Source organism: Podarcis liolepis (assembly GCF_965112155.1).
Source record: "Podarcis liolepis genome assembly, chromosome: 8".
NCBI classification, from domain to species: Eukaryota; Metazoa; Chordata; class Lepidosauria; order Squamata; family Lacertidae; genus Podarcis; species Podarcis liolepis.
The window spans coordinates 25,042,680-25,058,049 of record NC_139560.1 but is presented as its reverse complement, the minus strand read 5'-3'; positions in this window follow the sequence as shown (position 1 = coordinate 25,058,049).

Here is a 15,370-nt window from a genome sequence, read left to right as displayed (position 1 = left end):
GCACCGTAAATGAAAATTGTGGCTGCAAGGCTGCTCCCTCTCCTACAACAATTCTCTCCCAATTGAGAACATTGTGTCTGCTTAAAGAGCTCCACTATAAAACAAACAAACAAGCAGTATATATTTTGAGGAAGGGATTCAAGCGCATACTGGGAATTTAGGTTTGCACAGTTCCTCCTCCAGCGTGGTGTAGTGGTTAAGAGAGGTGGACTCGTAATCTGGTGAACTGGGTTCACTTCCCCGCTCCTCCACCTGAAGCTGCTGGGTGACCTTAGGCTAGTCACAGTTGTCTGAAGTCTCTCAGCCCCACTCACCTCACAGAGTGTTTGTTGTGGGGGAGGAAGGGAAAGGAGATTGTTAGCCATTGTGAGACTCCTTAAGGCAGCCTTTCTCAACCTGTGGGTCCCCAGACATTGTTGAACTACAACTCCCATCACCCCTATCTAGCATGGCCAGAGCTCAGGGATGATGGGAGTTGTAGTCCAACAACATCTGGGGACCCACAGGTTGAGAACCGCTGCCTTAAGGGGAGTGAAAGGCGGGATATCAAATCCAAACTCCTCCTCCTCCTCCTCCTCCTCCTCCTCCTCCTCCTCCTCCTTCTTCTTCTTCCTCTCCTCCTCCTCCTCCTAATCCTCCTCCTCCTCTTTCGTAACCTGGTCCTGAGCCGTAGAGGGACTTATATGTTTGTACCAACATCCTGAACTTGGCTCAGATGTTCCTGTAAATCCCCATGCAATGTTAACAAAATGCAGGCTCTGTTCTCATGTGTATCTCATTCTAATGGATGGAGGACAGCGTGGGGTGCACCTTCTGGCCCCTGGCCTCAACATCTTGTGCCCCATGCACAGGTGCTCCAAATGATTGTGTCCCCCAATTGCACAGGGAGGGGGTTGCCAACCAAGGCTGAGCCTGACCTTTTCCAAAGGGAGTTTAGGAAGAGAACAGGTAGTTGCTCTTCATCTGATGCTGTTTTCAAATTTGTCGTCCTTGTTTCCAAAACGCAGGTAGTCATTTGCTTTATTGTGTATAATTCTGCAAGCGTCTTGGTGTTTATGTGGACAGAAAAGCTGCGGAGAGGGGGAATAAAAAAGTCAAACTGAAGAAATGTTTGAGAATGGCTGAAGGGAAAGCTTAGCAAGGAGCTCCTATTGAATCTGATTATGTGTTTCCACCACCCCTGTATTTTTAAAGCACATGGTTTCCCCCAAAGATTGCTGGGGAACCATAGTTTAAGGGTGCTGGGAATGGTAGCTTGGGGGGGGGGAGCTACAGTTTCCAGGATTCTTTAGGGTAATCCAGGTGCAACAAATAGTATGGATGTGATCTTTGTTAAATGAAGGAAATGAAGCAGTATTTACCATACTGAAAAGGAGTCTTATTCAGAGACTTTAGAACTGTTTTGGTTCTATCTTTCAGGGATTCCGCCCCCTTCAGTGGAACAAATGATTTGCTTTAAAAACAGCAGAAACAACAAACACAGACACAAGCAATCCATTCTCACCACTTTGCAGAAACTGTTTTCAGAGGTAGCACGGGGGGCAGGGGGGAAACTGACCAGGAAATCACAGGAGCCAATGCTCCATGAGTCATCCTGAAGCTTCTGTCCTGCTCCGTTTTCCTTCTGCCAGCCAAAATCAATATATTTAACATTTGCATTTCATTACACGAGGCTGGAAAGGTCAGTGTTTCAGGGTTGAAGGTTTCTTCTATCTTAGAAAAGATCGTGGTGAGTTTGGAATCTGACTTATGGTCTGGGAAAGGGTTCATTGCACTCTCCTTACCTGGGGAGAAATTAGAGAAGGTGGGAGCAAAAGCTTCTTCTCTGCTTCCAACTATCCAATGCAAACAACACACCAGCAGATGATAAGATTCCTATTCTTTTGTAGCATAGTGACAAGGCACCAGAGATGTACAATAACATGCAAAATGTTTATGCAGATCCAGCCAAGAAAATCTTAACAAAAGCTTTTAAACAGTATTGTGAGCCCAGGAAAAAGCCAGTGTTTGAACACTATCAGTTTTGGCAACTTCAGTTGGATGAAACCGAAGAAATGGATCGTTTTGTTATGCAATTAAGGTGCAGAGCTCATGAGTGTGAGTTTGGAACATCAGAGGATGTAATGATAAGGTATAAAATTGTTTTCAGTGTCTCTGATTACAGGTCAAAAGAGAATCGTGGAATCGTAGAGCTGGAAGCGATCCGCAGAGCAATCTTATCCAACTCCCTGCAATGCAGGAATCACAACTAAAGGTTCCCTGACAGATGACCAGCTAAACTCTGTTTAAAAATCTCAGGTGAAGTAGAGTCCACCACCTTCCAAAACTTTTTTAGTACACCGATCTCACACATGCTCAACCAATAGACGTTTGCGGATTTCAGCTCATGCATACCCTGCCCCTTGCTCAAGAGTCTTCAGTGTCTGTCCACAGTCAGCCAAAGGAGCATACGAATTCATCCATTGCATCAGCCAGCAAGGTCATCTGTAATGTCAGCAGTTTCGCACTAGTATTAATGGATTAACAGGAGAACCTTTGTTATTGAGAAGACTCAGCGATGACAGTGAGAGGGACTAGTCCACTAGTGAGGTACAAAAACCCCTGCAGGGCTGTGTCCTGAAAAACAAATGGCGTGTGCATGGCAGTTGATTGGTGGTTTTCTAATATGCCTACCACTAGAGAGCTCTTTCTCCGTAGACTTCACTGCAGAGGACTTGCTGTGTTCTGGAGAGATTCTGAGGGCATGTGTTAGGGTGCTGGTCCGCTCACACGGGATGTTAGGCAGGGCTTTTGAGCCTCGTCATTGTACTGCATGAACTGAGAGCGCACCAGAGGAATACTTCCAAGAACAAAGAAACAGAGGAAGCTTCATTATAATGAGTGAGACCATTGGACACCTAGCTCAGCATTGTCTGCAAAAATTGGGCAGAAACTTTTCAGGGTTTAAGAAAGGGGACCTTTCCAACTTCACCTGGAGATTGAATATTGAATCTTCTGCTCTACCACTGAGCTATGCTCCCTCCCTCCCAAACAGTAGTAAGTGTGGAGAACACAGTAAGGGAGGTTAGTTGTGATGGGGAAACTGTCTTGCAGGTAAGCTTGTCCACCAGGGTGAAACTTTTCATTGAGGCACCCCGGACTTCCCCAGAACACAGTTTGAGAATGCCTGGCTTAGACAAAGCTTACGATCAAAAAGAAAGGGAAAAGAGAAGCGTGTCCAGGCCCTCTTTCATGTCTCAGGAGATCTTCCTCACTTCATCCTCAGAGACTGTCATCTTCTTTCCCCACCCCCAGAACTGGTGCTTCTTCTTTTATCGTTATCCTCCCATTTCCTTCCGCAATTACAAAGCTCTGCAAAGATCAAAGTCCTTGTGACCCTGAGTTTGCACAGTCTTTCTCTTTTGTCACTGGATGGTGGCCAGCTGGAGCGTGTTAAAAAAACCCACACATCACTGGAATATGCTCCAAATTCAGACTTTTAATAAAATGCTGGAATAGATGCGGATGCTGATTGGCTGATACCCAGTGATGGAACCCTGCAAAAGGGAAGTCATCACTTTGATGTTAGCAGCTGCATCGTTTTTGTACATAATCATTCTTTTCTCCCATCTCCCCTGCCCTGTGGTCCATTTTTCGAGGATGCAGCATCTAGCCCTGTGCTGAGGGACCTTTGAGAGTTGTCTCCCTCAATTTATTAGCATGTTTGATGTAACTTGCAGATGTGGGGCCCCCACCCAGCACCCTATTCTCACAGTGGCTAACCAAATGCATAATTAATTTCATTTGAAGATCACAGGGTTGTTTACAGCATAAAACAACAAAATGAAAACATGATTGCAGAAATGGGCCAGTGGGCCATTAGTAAGTTTATTTAGGATCAGAAACCCAAAAGCCAGATTGCATGCCATCCTTGGATAGAAATAGTCCCATGACAAAATCAGCCTTCCAATTTACCGAACATTTTCTTCCCCCAACGGCCTTCTGTTTTCCCACCACATTTGCAGAGCACTTTGGAATTTATTTAGAATTCCTTCATTATTCCAGGAGATGTGAGGTTCAGTTTACCTTATCCTAGGAAATAGCTGAGGATGGCGTATGTGGGTTTTTCTTCCCCTTTCGCCAGTGATCTGTAGTTTCTCTTCCCTGTGCTTCCTGAGCTGAAAAAACCCCAAAACAACCTGTGGAAGAAGTAACCTCATGACATCTTTCCCTCTGTTTTAAATCAAGTGCAGGAAGGCTGGCTGCTGAGCGGCTGAGCTTGGTGTGCTCACTGGTTGTGTTTTTAAAGGAAAACCTTCCTTTTACCTTTAAAAGAAAAGAATAGAAAATCTTCCCACACTGATTTATTTCATAGTTTAAAAAAAGCTTCAGTTTGGGGTGGGGAATGACTGCCACATATCAGTGCAACGGATCTGGGGATGGAGATAGGAGATAGAACTAGGCTTATGCTTTGGCACATATCATCGCGACATCCAGGTGAGAAGAAACAAAAGAATTTGACAGCTAGCACTGTTCATCACAGGTGACTCTGCTTGGAGACAAAGTTAACGACAAGTGGACTCAGGAAAATAATTGTTACTTGAATGACTGATTTGTGTTTGTTGGTGTCATGCACTTGAGGGGGGCAGGAGTGCAGACTTTTGCCCCTTATGGGCAAAATTTCTAGATCTGGCACTGCTGTTTTCATCCAAGACTCACGGCTGCGCAGGACATTATAATAGGCTTCTTTTATCTGTATGCCTTTCATTTCCCCCCAGCTTCACAGAAAAGCCTCACTTTCTTTTCCTGAGATACCCCACTGTTGATAAATATCATCAGCTATTTATCTCTCCTTTGCTGTTTGATTCATTGCATTCGCAAATTTGGAGCTAATTCCTTGTATGACAGGGCAGCTAATGAGTTTGTCTCCAAGACTTGGAATAGAATTTTAAATCCTTTCCATGGACTCTTAAATCCTTTACAGCCATTAATGTCTTATCAGTGAGAGTCTCACTGAACAAAAGGTATAATTCTTAGCTCATGCCGTGTTAACACCAACTGAATTCAGCTCAGTTGCTTCTGCTACACAAAACGCAGGAGAGGGAGCCTGTTCTGTAGGTCATCACTGCTGAATATTACACTTTGAAGTATTTTTTCTTCATTCAATTAAGAACATTGGCTTATAGGGAAATCTGAATCTCAAAATTCAGCTATCCCTATTGCCTTTTCATCATCAGACTGGATTTAACAGTCATTCATTCTTTGAGGACCCAGGTTGGAATTCAATGTACTGCTAAGTTAAAGTCCCTTGGCAATGTCCTAGTTGCGCTAGTAAAATGGGTTTTGCAAGAGGAGGCACAGGAAGCCAGCATAGTTTTCATGGCTGCTTGTGCAACAGATTTTTGTAGTGCTGATACTTCCTGCTGCCCAACCAGTTGCACAATAAGCTTCCACTAATGCAGCTGTTGCACAGGGCTTCATATTGCACAGCCATTATTCTCACCCTTATGCTTGTGCAAGAATCCTTACCCTGACAATGCATGCTAAACTGGTGCAGATATTAATATTATGCAGCATGAAGAAATTGGATGCATAAAATTTGACCCCTTTCGAAATTAAAAAAAACCCTGTCCAGACCCATGATTATGATTCAAACCTTTACTAACCAGAACTTCTTCAAAACAGGTATTAAAAGCATCATTGATACACCCAAATAATTCCATAAAGCATATGCTTATTCAAGCATAGGTTCTTCTTCTTAAATATATAACGTAATTACGATCAGGCTATGCAGCTCCTAGAGAGGCTTCATTATCACACCTTTTTCTCACTGTACCTGGGAACAGAAGACAAAGGCAACTCACCTTCAAAATGGCGAATTTGCAATTGAATACCTTAATCATGTGCTATAAGGTTAAACACTCACATGTCAGCTAGCAGAGAACACCAACAGTTAATTATCAACTCAGTTAAAAGCTTAGAGAGAGCTTCAGCATAGCCTGCGTTACAATTCTTAAATTATCTTACTGTTGCTCTGTATGCAGCAGCCATTTCTCATTTTGCCACCTGAGGCGAAACAGGAATGTGCCGTGTCACTGCAGCCTCCACTGCAGCATCTGCTGCCCAGGATAGCTGGCTCTTCCCACCTCATGAACAGACCTAGCCTGGCAGTAGCTGGCAACCACCTCAAGCATTCTGTGCATCCAGGCAGGGCTCTGTTCCTCCCTGAAATCTATTGAAAGTGTCACGGCTCTTGTGCTTTTGAAGCCTCAGTTTCATTGACTGCTCACTGATACTTTAAAGGTGTCACTCCTAACTCCCTTCTTTGTGTGACGGCTTCACCCTGTGACCGTTTGCAAAACTACTGCCTAATGCCAGAGAGAAAATGAACTTAACAAGGACAGCGAATATTGCAATTCTTTAAAGCAGCGCAGGCAGACAATCTCATCTCAGAGCTTTGAGTCATACTTCAAACTTTTTGATTACTCGCAGGATGCACAATCGGAGGGTAATAAAAATGCATACGGCTATATCGCTGACATATTTATTTATACACATGTGCACACAGAGGAGGCAGATGCAATGCAAATGGATACAGATACAAAAACAACACAAAAAGCTGGAAACCTTGAAAGAGACTAGTGGTCCCTCGATAATGGAAAGCGTGTCTGAGTGGAAGACTCCTGCTAAAGAATATATTTAACTCAAGCAGGGAGAAAATACTCCACCTACACAGTATATACAAAAAAGTTATGAAATGCAAATGCGGTTTATATAGAACATAACAACCTACATTTTTTCACTTGTAAAAGGAGTACACCAAAGGACACCAGCAGGCCTGCAGGAACAGTCTTTGCAAACGAAAGTTTTGCCAAATCTGACCACTAACATTCTATGAATAGGAGCATTGGCTCTGGCTGCCAATTTGCTAACAGGCCACATTAAAGGCATTTCTGTTAGTATATAAACACCTGAACAACTTGGGACCTGGTTATCTGATAAACCACCTTCTCCCATATTGCCCTATTTGGTCACTGAAGTCACTGGAAGAGGCTTTCAAGGTTTGGTACGGGGGATAGAGTGATGATTAATCAAACACTGTCTGATGCTTTTGCTGCTTTCTGCAGGGAACCTTTGGGCTGTGGACCAAATTAAACCCGGCAAGGGTCCCAGTTTGACCTGAAAGGCCATTTCCCCCAAACTATGTCTGCCTGTCCCACACCTGACATCATATATGACCTCAGGTGTTGGACAGGTGGAGATGTTACAGGATCAGCTGCATGACCAAGATCCCTGTGGGGAACTTGATTTCCACAAGCAGAAGATACCAGCCATCAGCTGATGGTTGATGATTCCAAGCCCATTGGATCAGCTGTGTGACCAATTCCCTTTGAGGAACAGAGCTCAACCTCCATGTTCTGCTCTGATGTTTGCTCTCTCTTCCCCCGTCATCCCACCCTGGCTTTATGGCGTTATGATGAGCTCAGAAGCATTACTTTTGCTTTCAGCAGATGCTTGTCTGCCTCATTTTTTGGGTGCATTGATAATCAAGGTGTCATCAAGTACCTTGTGCCATCTTGTAGAGATCCCAGCTTTCCTCTGACAAGCCCCATGCTTTGCCTTGGGATTTGGAATTCATCCAGATCTGATGCATACCCCTAAAAACTCTGCAGAGAGTCCCAGGCTTTGGCACCAGCCCGTTTTGCTTTGGGCAAAATCTGCTTCACTCCGAAGTAGGCTACTCTGTACCAAAAAGCAAGCAAAGCAACTCAAAAACAATGAGCAAACTCTGCAGCAAATCATCTGCTATATAGATAGTGGGTTTTTTTTAAAGGCATGTTTAAACTTTCAGTTTTCCAGGATCACCTCTAGCTAATCCTACCTGACTCCAAATTGCCTACAAGAAAATAAATGGAGGAAGCTACTATTTAGAACAATCCCACGAGCAATTTTGTCTTCTCCAGTTAATCCTTTCTTTCCACACCTGCTAATTCAATTTCAAATGCTCACATTTCTGTTCTTTTTAAAGCCCAGAGAACATTGCTGTTCTGGAATATTTTTAGAGTTAAATGTTTGCATGGAACAGACAGGCGGCAGTTGAAATGTTGCAATACAGACGTCTGTTCTAATAATTTTGGGACATTCTAACCTGTTTTCTAATACAGTGTTCCAGTTTCGTCTTGCTGCAGAACTCACAAAAACCAGTACAACAACAACAACAACAACAACAACAACAATTTTTATTATTTATACCCCGCCCATCTGGCTGGGTTTCCCATTAATGCATTTCAGATAATTAATTACCCCATCAGCTAAAAAATTAACCCAGCACTTTGTTCTGTTCCTCTTATTCTTTGCAAAAGTTATGAAAGGAAACTGACAACCTCTTAATTTCTTTTAATGTGGTTCCAACTCCATCTCTTTTCCATTCCCAGCGGAAGGAAAACCACTGGTGGTTTATACAACAAATGTTGACTAGTGCCAAATACATTTGCACTGCCTCTTTTATTGCTGTTGCAAGGCACTTAGATCTGCTCTTTACACATCTCCAGATGCTGCTGGCCAAGAAATCTCAAGGCTTGTTCATGGATTGAAATAGAAATTTCCTCACTTGACCTTTTGTTTCCTGTTCTGGCTTAGGGCTTATCCACACTTACCTTTCCTTTGTGCTTTCCAGTCTGCGCCTTAAAGCTCAGCATCCTAGCGCCCCCCACTTTTTTTGCTCAGGAGCTTTCACTGTGAAAACCCGCTCTTTACAGCTGAATTGGAGCAATTGGCTATTCAGGTTTTCAGCTGATTACTGTTTGCTCAAATTCAACTTTTAAAGAGCAGGTTTTTGCCAGGAAAACTCTGGAGCAAAAAGAAGGGGCGATTGGACATGGAGCTTTAAAGTGTGGGCTTGTGTCTGAGTGAGGCAATAGGTAAGTGTAGGTAAGTCCTTAGATTAGGGTTTCTCAAACGTGGGTATTCTGCTGTTTTTGGACCACAACTCCCATCATCCCTAGCTAGCAGGACCAGTGGTCAGGGATGATGGGAATTATAGTCCAGTTACAGCTAAATACCCAAGTTTGAGAAACCCTGCTTTAGATGCTCCACCTCTCCTTTCCTTTTGTATCCCATGCTACCTTAGAATGCAAGTCCTATAGAGTTGAATGGGGTTTATCCCAAAGTAAATAGGTAGTTATTTACAGTGGACCCATTGCAGTTACAAAGATAGGCCGAGCATCAGTCTGAAGCATCCTCATCCGGAGGCCAGGGCCTCTATATCCCAGGAAGGCCCATAAACACCTTTTAAATTTTAATTTTATTTTTGATGGGTCTGGAAGCTACCATGAGCCCTGTGCAGACGTTGTGGAGAGGGTGGCCAGAGGATGATGTGGAATGGAAGAGCATGAGTCCAACCTGAGAGAAGGTCCTATCGAGTTGGGGTATGGGGATCCAGAACCCTGAGAAGTGCCAGACTCTGGGGAGGATCCCAGCGGCTTAAGAGTGGAGACCTGGGTCCAGGAGAAAGGGCTGAGCAGGTTGTCGTGGGAACGTCCATGTCATCAAATTCAAGTGCAATGTCCCCACTTGCCAAGGTGGCACAGGTAAGGGAGAGCCAGTGTGGTGTAGCGGTTAGAGTGTCAGACTAAGATCTGGGAGACCTAGTGTGGCGTTTGCCCTCCTATGTGTGTGACATCATACTGGGTTCATAGGGAAAGGGATAACTAATTGTAAAATGACTAACCAATGGGAACCCAGGGGGCAGAGTTAAGGGTGTATAAGTTTAAGCATAGAGGTTTTTAGTGAGTTAGAGCTGTTGAGGAGACAGTCTGGAGTTAGGAGAGACAGAGAAGATAAGTCTGTGGGTTGGGCTAGTCGCGTGTGAGAGAGTGAGAGAAGTTGTTAAGAGGAGTCAGTTAAACAGCTGAAATAATCAGTCAGAAGGTATTAGGAAGGTATAGGCCGGTAAAGAAACTAAAGTTAAGATACTGACAGGAATATTATTCGGAGAAACCATAAACTTGTTAATGTTTGTAAAATAAACTTGGTTTTTTGGTTCACTTTTAACAACTGACTGGACTCAGTGTTTTACTAGAGAGTAACTGGTTGGTGGCAGCGGGGAAGCGAGCACAGTGGTGGCACAGGGATCAACAGACCGTTAAACGTCCGGGGACCCTGTGTGATCGCCATACCTAGGTTCAAATCCCTAGGTTGTGGGAATTAAATGGGGGGGGGGGGAGAGAGAGAACCATGTGTACCACCTTGAGCTCCTTGGGAGGAAAGGGTGTGGTAGAAATATGATACAATGAAATAACGACCATCCAAGTGCTGCAAATGTTCACACTTGAATGGGTTTGCGCACATAGTAATGTCAAGGCGGGAGTCGTGCGCAGGTTGGCACTAGCTCACAAGATGCCAGTGAAGTTAACTCTTTATTCAAAGAAACAGAACAGTGCAGCCCTAGTGAACACAGCCCCTCTTCCTAGTAGGCCTTGCCCCAATGAAGCAGTTGCAAGGACTGAAGGTCTTTCTCACAACTCTCTATTTCCCCCTACCCCTGGTCCTTCCCTAACAACCTGGGACTTCTTTGCCTTGTCTGCCTTTGCTTTGCTTTCTTCATACTTCTGTGGGTTTCTGGGAGACCAGGGAGAGGGGAGCTGGTTGCAGCAGGAGGGGAAAACTCCCTGGCTTCTTCAGCAGCCTGCCTGATCTCTGCCTCTTGGCCCCACTCTTCTACAGCCTCTGCTTCTGGACTGCTCTCTGCCACAGCTTCTTCCTGCTCACTAAACCCTGTTGCCTCTTCGGCTTCCGACACTTCCTCATCACAGTCTGCTCCCTCTGACTACGCATCACCATCCTACCACCAATCCCCTGGCTCTAAGCCTTCTTCCCTTGAGGGTTCCTCAGCTGCTTCCTCCCACCACTTCTCTGTATCCAGCCAGTCCATGACAAGTAAGTACATTTAAACATGACTGGCCGCATATGTGTAAAGCCCTGTCGTGTTTAAATCCATCCTTAAGTCTATGCAAAAAAGAAAAAGAAAAGCGAGGACCACAGACTTTGCTCTTTGTGGTGCTTCTAGCTGTGCTTCCTTCTCTGATCCTGCCAGTCCTTTCCCTGGCTTTCTGCCCCTGCCAGTTCTGCTTCCTGCTCCTCTCTGCAAACCTGTCTTTCACCTCTCCAAGCTGCCTCCTGGGAGCTGACCTCGGCCTGCCTCTCTGACCGATGAGTTTGCCTTGCAGTTCAGATTCATGTCTTGCCTGGACCTGCAGGGTAAAAGGGCACAGGATGCCTCTGGTGCATGACAGCAGTTGCCCTGCTGAATTCTCAGCACACACAATATGCTTTAATACAAGAAGCTGCCTTTTGTCTAATTAAATCAGACCACTCTAATCATCCAAACCTGTGATTGCCAAACACTGCAGGGCTGATAAGAGAGACAGAGAGAGATAACAGAGTGAGGAATGAAGGAGTGTTTTTATTTTTAATATAGACAAGAGCAACACAGTGATTAATGGCTGAGCGTCTGGATCACGAACACCCTAGGCGGACCTCCTGCTTTGTCTTGGCAACACGGCTGTGTCACCAGCCTCTGATTAACCAGCCACTGTTGCTCTTGTTGCACATTTTTGTTTACTCCTTTGTGCTGCATCTTCCCCAGGCCTCCATCCTATAAAACTCAGGCAATGGCAGGAACAAGTGGCAGCAGCAGCTGAAAGCCGCCATTTTGATGTCCCATAAACTCCAGCCCACATGGCTAATTGTCAGGACTGATGGAAGCTGGAGTCCAGCAACTTCTGAAGGACACAGGTTCCCCATCTCTGATGCAGGTTGTCAGTTACAGTTTACACATCTTTACTTGGGACATAAACATTGATCTACAATACTCAGCACACATTAAAGACACAAGGGGTTTTAAAAAAATATTTCCTCTACTGTGCACATAGCTCCATTTTCAGTTGGTGTCCTCTTTTCCTCCCCCAAAATCTCTTTCACACACACACAGTGTTCCGAGATTACACCAGTTTGGTGTGACTAAGAAGAACCTAGATGGGGCAGGTTTAGGTTTTAATGTTTGCCAGGGAAGAGGTTTAGCCTCAAGTGCACTTCCATAAGAATGAATGGTTGCCACGTTCCTATGAAGAAAGCAAATCTGCTGTATTTTGGAGAATATCTCTTGGGCTGGTTGGTGGGAGAGGTCATAGTGTCTCTCTGGCCAGCTTCCACCAGCCTTAAGTTGGGCATCCCCCAGTCAATAAAGTGTTGACCTGCCATTGCCTACCTGCTTCAATGGGTCCTTGGAGCTCTGAGTTTCACTCAACAAGTGGACCAATCTACTGCACCAGGCAAAAAAGAAAAGAAATAAACCCTCTTGCATCTAGCAAGCTGGAACATCAGGACCATGTGTCCAGGCTTGTCCACCAAACTTCTGGTCAACGGCTCCATTTTGTGAATCTAAATTTGGTCTCATTAAGAGGCAGTATTTCAATATGCTTAGGAAAATGAGAGTATCCCTAAACATTTTTTAAGAGGAAAAAAAAAGCACTGAATACGACCATCATTGACCGTGAACTGAAAATGCTCAACACTGATGTTGCCACTCTACAGGAGACAGGCTCGCTTTGAATGGCAGCCTCCAATAAAAGAACGATGCCTTTTTCTGGTGAGGAGGGCATCCAGAAGGACCACATATTCAAGGCATAGGCTTCGCAGTGAGGAACTCCTGTCTGTGATAGAACTGCTGACTGAGAGCTCAGAACACTTGCTTTCCCTCTGCATCTCAACCACCTCCAATCTGGTTGACATCCTGAGGGCCTCCAGTCTGGTTAACATCTTGATGATCCCACAAACCAATGACCAGTTCCCCATATCTGCTATAGACAAACTACAAACCAATCTCCTATGCCTATTTCTACCCCAATCCCTTCCTTGGTTCAGAATTTTAACTGTGGGACCGATTAGAAAACAAATATATATTATTTTCTTGATTTTTCTTTGTTTCACTTCCACCAAAGGTAGGAATGATTCAATTTCCAGCAAAGATTGTTTGTAACAAAAACCAGTGTCCAATGCCATTAGTGCAGCAGTATAATGGATTTTTTTCCTTAGATTTAAATACACTGAAAAAGAGGCTTCAGGTATTAAAAATAAAACTCCATTCATCTTATTGTAAATTCCAATGCCTTTACATCTTTCAAATCCTACAAAATTTAATAATACTTTGTAAGTAATCCTTTAATTCTAATAATTTGCCAGTCATTTTTCAACAGAGATTAATGCCCATCATTTGTTGAAGTAAGCTTTATCTTAAATGGAAATATGGAATAAAAAGGGAGCGAACTTTCCCATTTAAAATGCACACTTCTGAATAAATAAAAGTTGTTCAAATTCAGAAAAAACTCCAGCATTGCTCTGCTGGGATTATACCATTTTAGAATGCAAATCGGTTATCACATGATTCAATGCATGCACACACACACACAGCCTTAAAAAGCCCTATGCATGAGAAAGGGAAGTGGTATGTCAAGGAGAAGTCTAGGAGGAAATAACTATTCTACCTGAGATAGGGAAGTGGGTAGCGCTGTGGTCTAAACCACTGAGCCTCTTGGATTTGCCGACTGGAAGGGTGAGCTCCCGTTGCTCTGTTTCTGCTCCTGCCAACCTAGCTGCTCGAAAGCACACCAGTGCAAGTAGATAAGTAGGTAGCGCTGTAAGGTAAATGGCGTTTCCGTGCACTGTGACACTCATCACGGTGTCCTGTTGCGCCAGTAACAGTTTAGTCATGCTGGCCACACAACCCGGAAAGCTGTCTGTGGACAAACGCCGGCTCCCTCAGCCTGAAAGCGAGATGAGCGCCACACCCCATAGCTGTCATTGAGTGGACTTTACCATCCAGGGGTCCTTTACCTTTACCTACCTTTCTACCTGAGAGGTTCTCAAGGTGGCAACCAGATGCCTGTGGGAAACCAGCAAGCAGGACCTGAGCACAAGCATTACTGCCTCCAACCATGGTGGGAGAACATAGCCATCATGGGTAGTAGCCATTGATACCCTCCCCTTCCATGAATTTGTCCAATCATCTTTTAAAACCATATAAGTTAGTGCTCATCACTGCCTCCTGTGGGAGCAAGCTCCATAGATCCACAGTGCGCAGCGTGGAAAAGGTACTTGGCATCTTCCTGGGGACAGCACGACTCCAAAACAGCCTATCGTGCTCATCATCACCTGTTGAAGGTGAGGCTCTCAGAGGAGGACCTTATTAAATGATTATAATCATTGAGCAGGTTTAGCTGGACGTTCCTTCAGGCTGAAACTCTTAGGTAGGAGGAAGCTTTATCCTTTGGGGAAGTCGACTAGGTGTTGCAGCCAGTGGTGGGTGGAGCCAGAACCCTAAGTGGGAGGAGTTTGAAACAAAGCATGGATCTCCCTCTCACTCCATTAACACAAGTCTGAACTGATTGCTCACAGAGGGCCACATGCAATGGGGCTAAGGGCCAAATGCAGCTGGGAATAAGAACCATTAGACTCAACGGATATACAGTGGCACCTCGGGTTAAGAATTTTAATCGTTCTGGAGGTCCGTTCTTAACCTAAAACTGTTCTTAACCTGCGGTACCTCTTTAGCTAATGGGGCCTCCCACTGCCGCTGCACCACCGCTGCTCAATTCTGTTCTCATCCTGAAGCAAAGTTCTTAACCTGAGGTACTATTTCTGGGTTGTTGTTGTTGTTTAGTCATTTAGTCATGACCGACTCTTCGTGACCCCATGGACCAGAGCACGCCAGGCACTTCTGTCTTCCACTGCCTCCCGCAGTTTAGTCTGGGTTAGCGGAGTCTTTAACCTAAAGCGTCTGTAACCCGAGGTACCACTGTACATGCAACAGAATGTGCTTTTATACACCCAGTTCCCAACCCCTGTAAGGCCATATAATTATGAATATGCAGTTTGCTTGATTTCTGGTAGATAAATACTGTAGCAACGTGCAAGGCACCTTACTGCTTTGCCTCAGGTGGTGAAACGGGCCGGGCCGGTGCTACAGTAAGCTGAGGCTTCCAGGTTCCAGCTATCTTGCAAGATCTCGCCAGAGCCTGGGAGCCACCACCGCCATTTCTCTGGCAGCGAGGTACGCCCCTCAGATTCTGCCGCCCGAGTCAGCTGCCTCAATCTGCTACATGATAGGCCAGCCCTGTGTAGTCCAGGCAAGTTTCCTGAGACAAGTACTTAAAAGCTGTACAAAATCCCAGGGCCAAAGTAAAAGGTAAAGGGACCCCTGACCATTAGGTCCAGTCGCGGACGACTCTGGGGTTGCGGCGCTCATCTTGCTTTACTGGCCGAGTACAGCTTCCGCCGCTTCTGGCAAACCAGAGCAGCGCACGGAAACGTTTACCTTCCCGCAAGAGTGGTA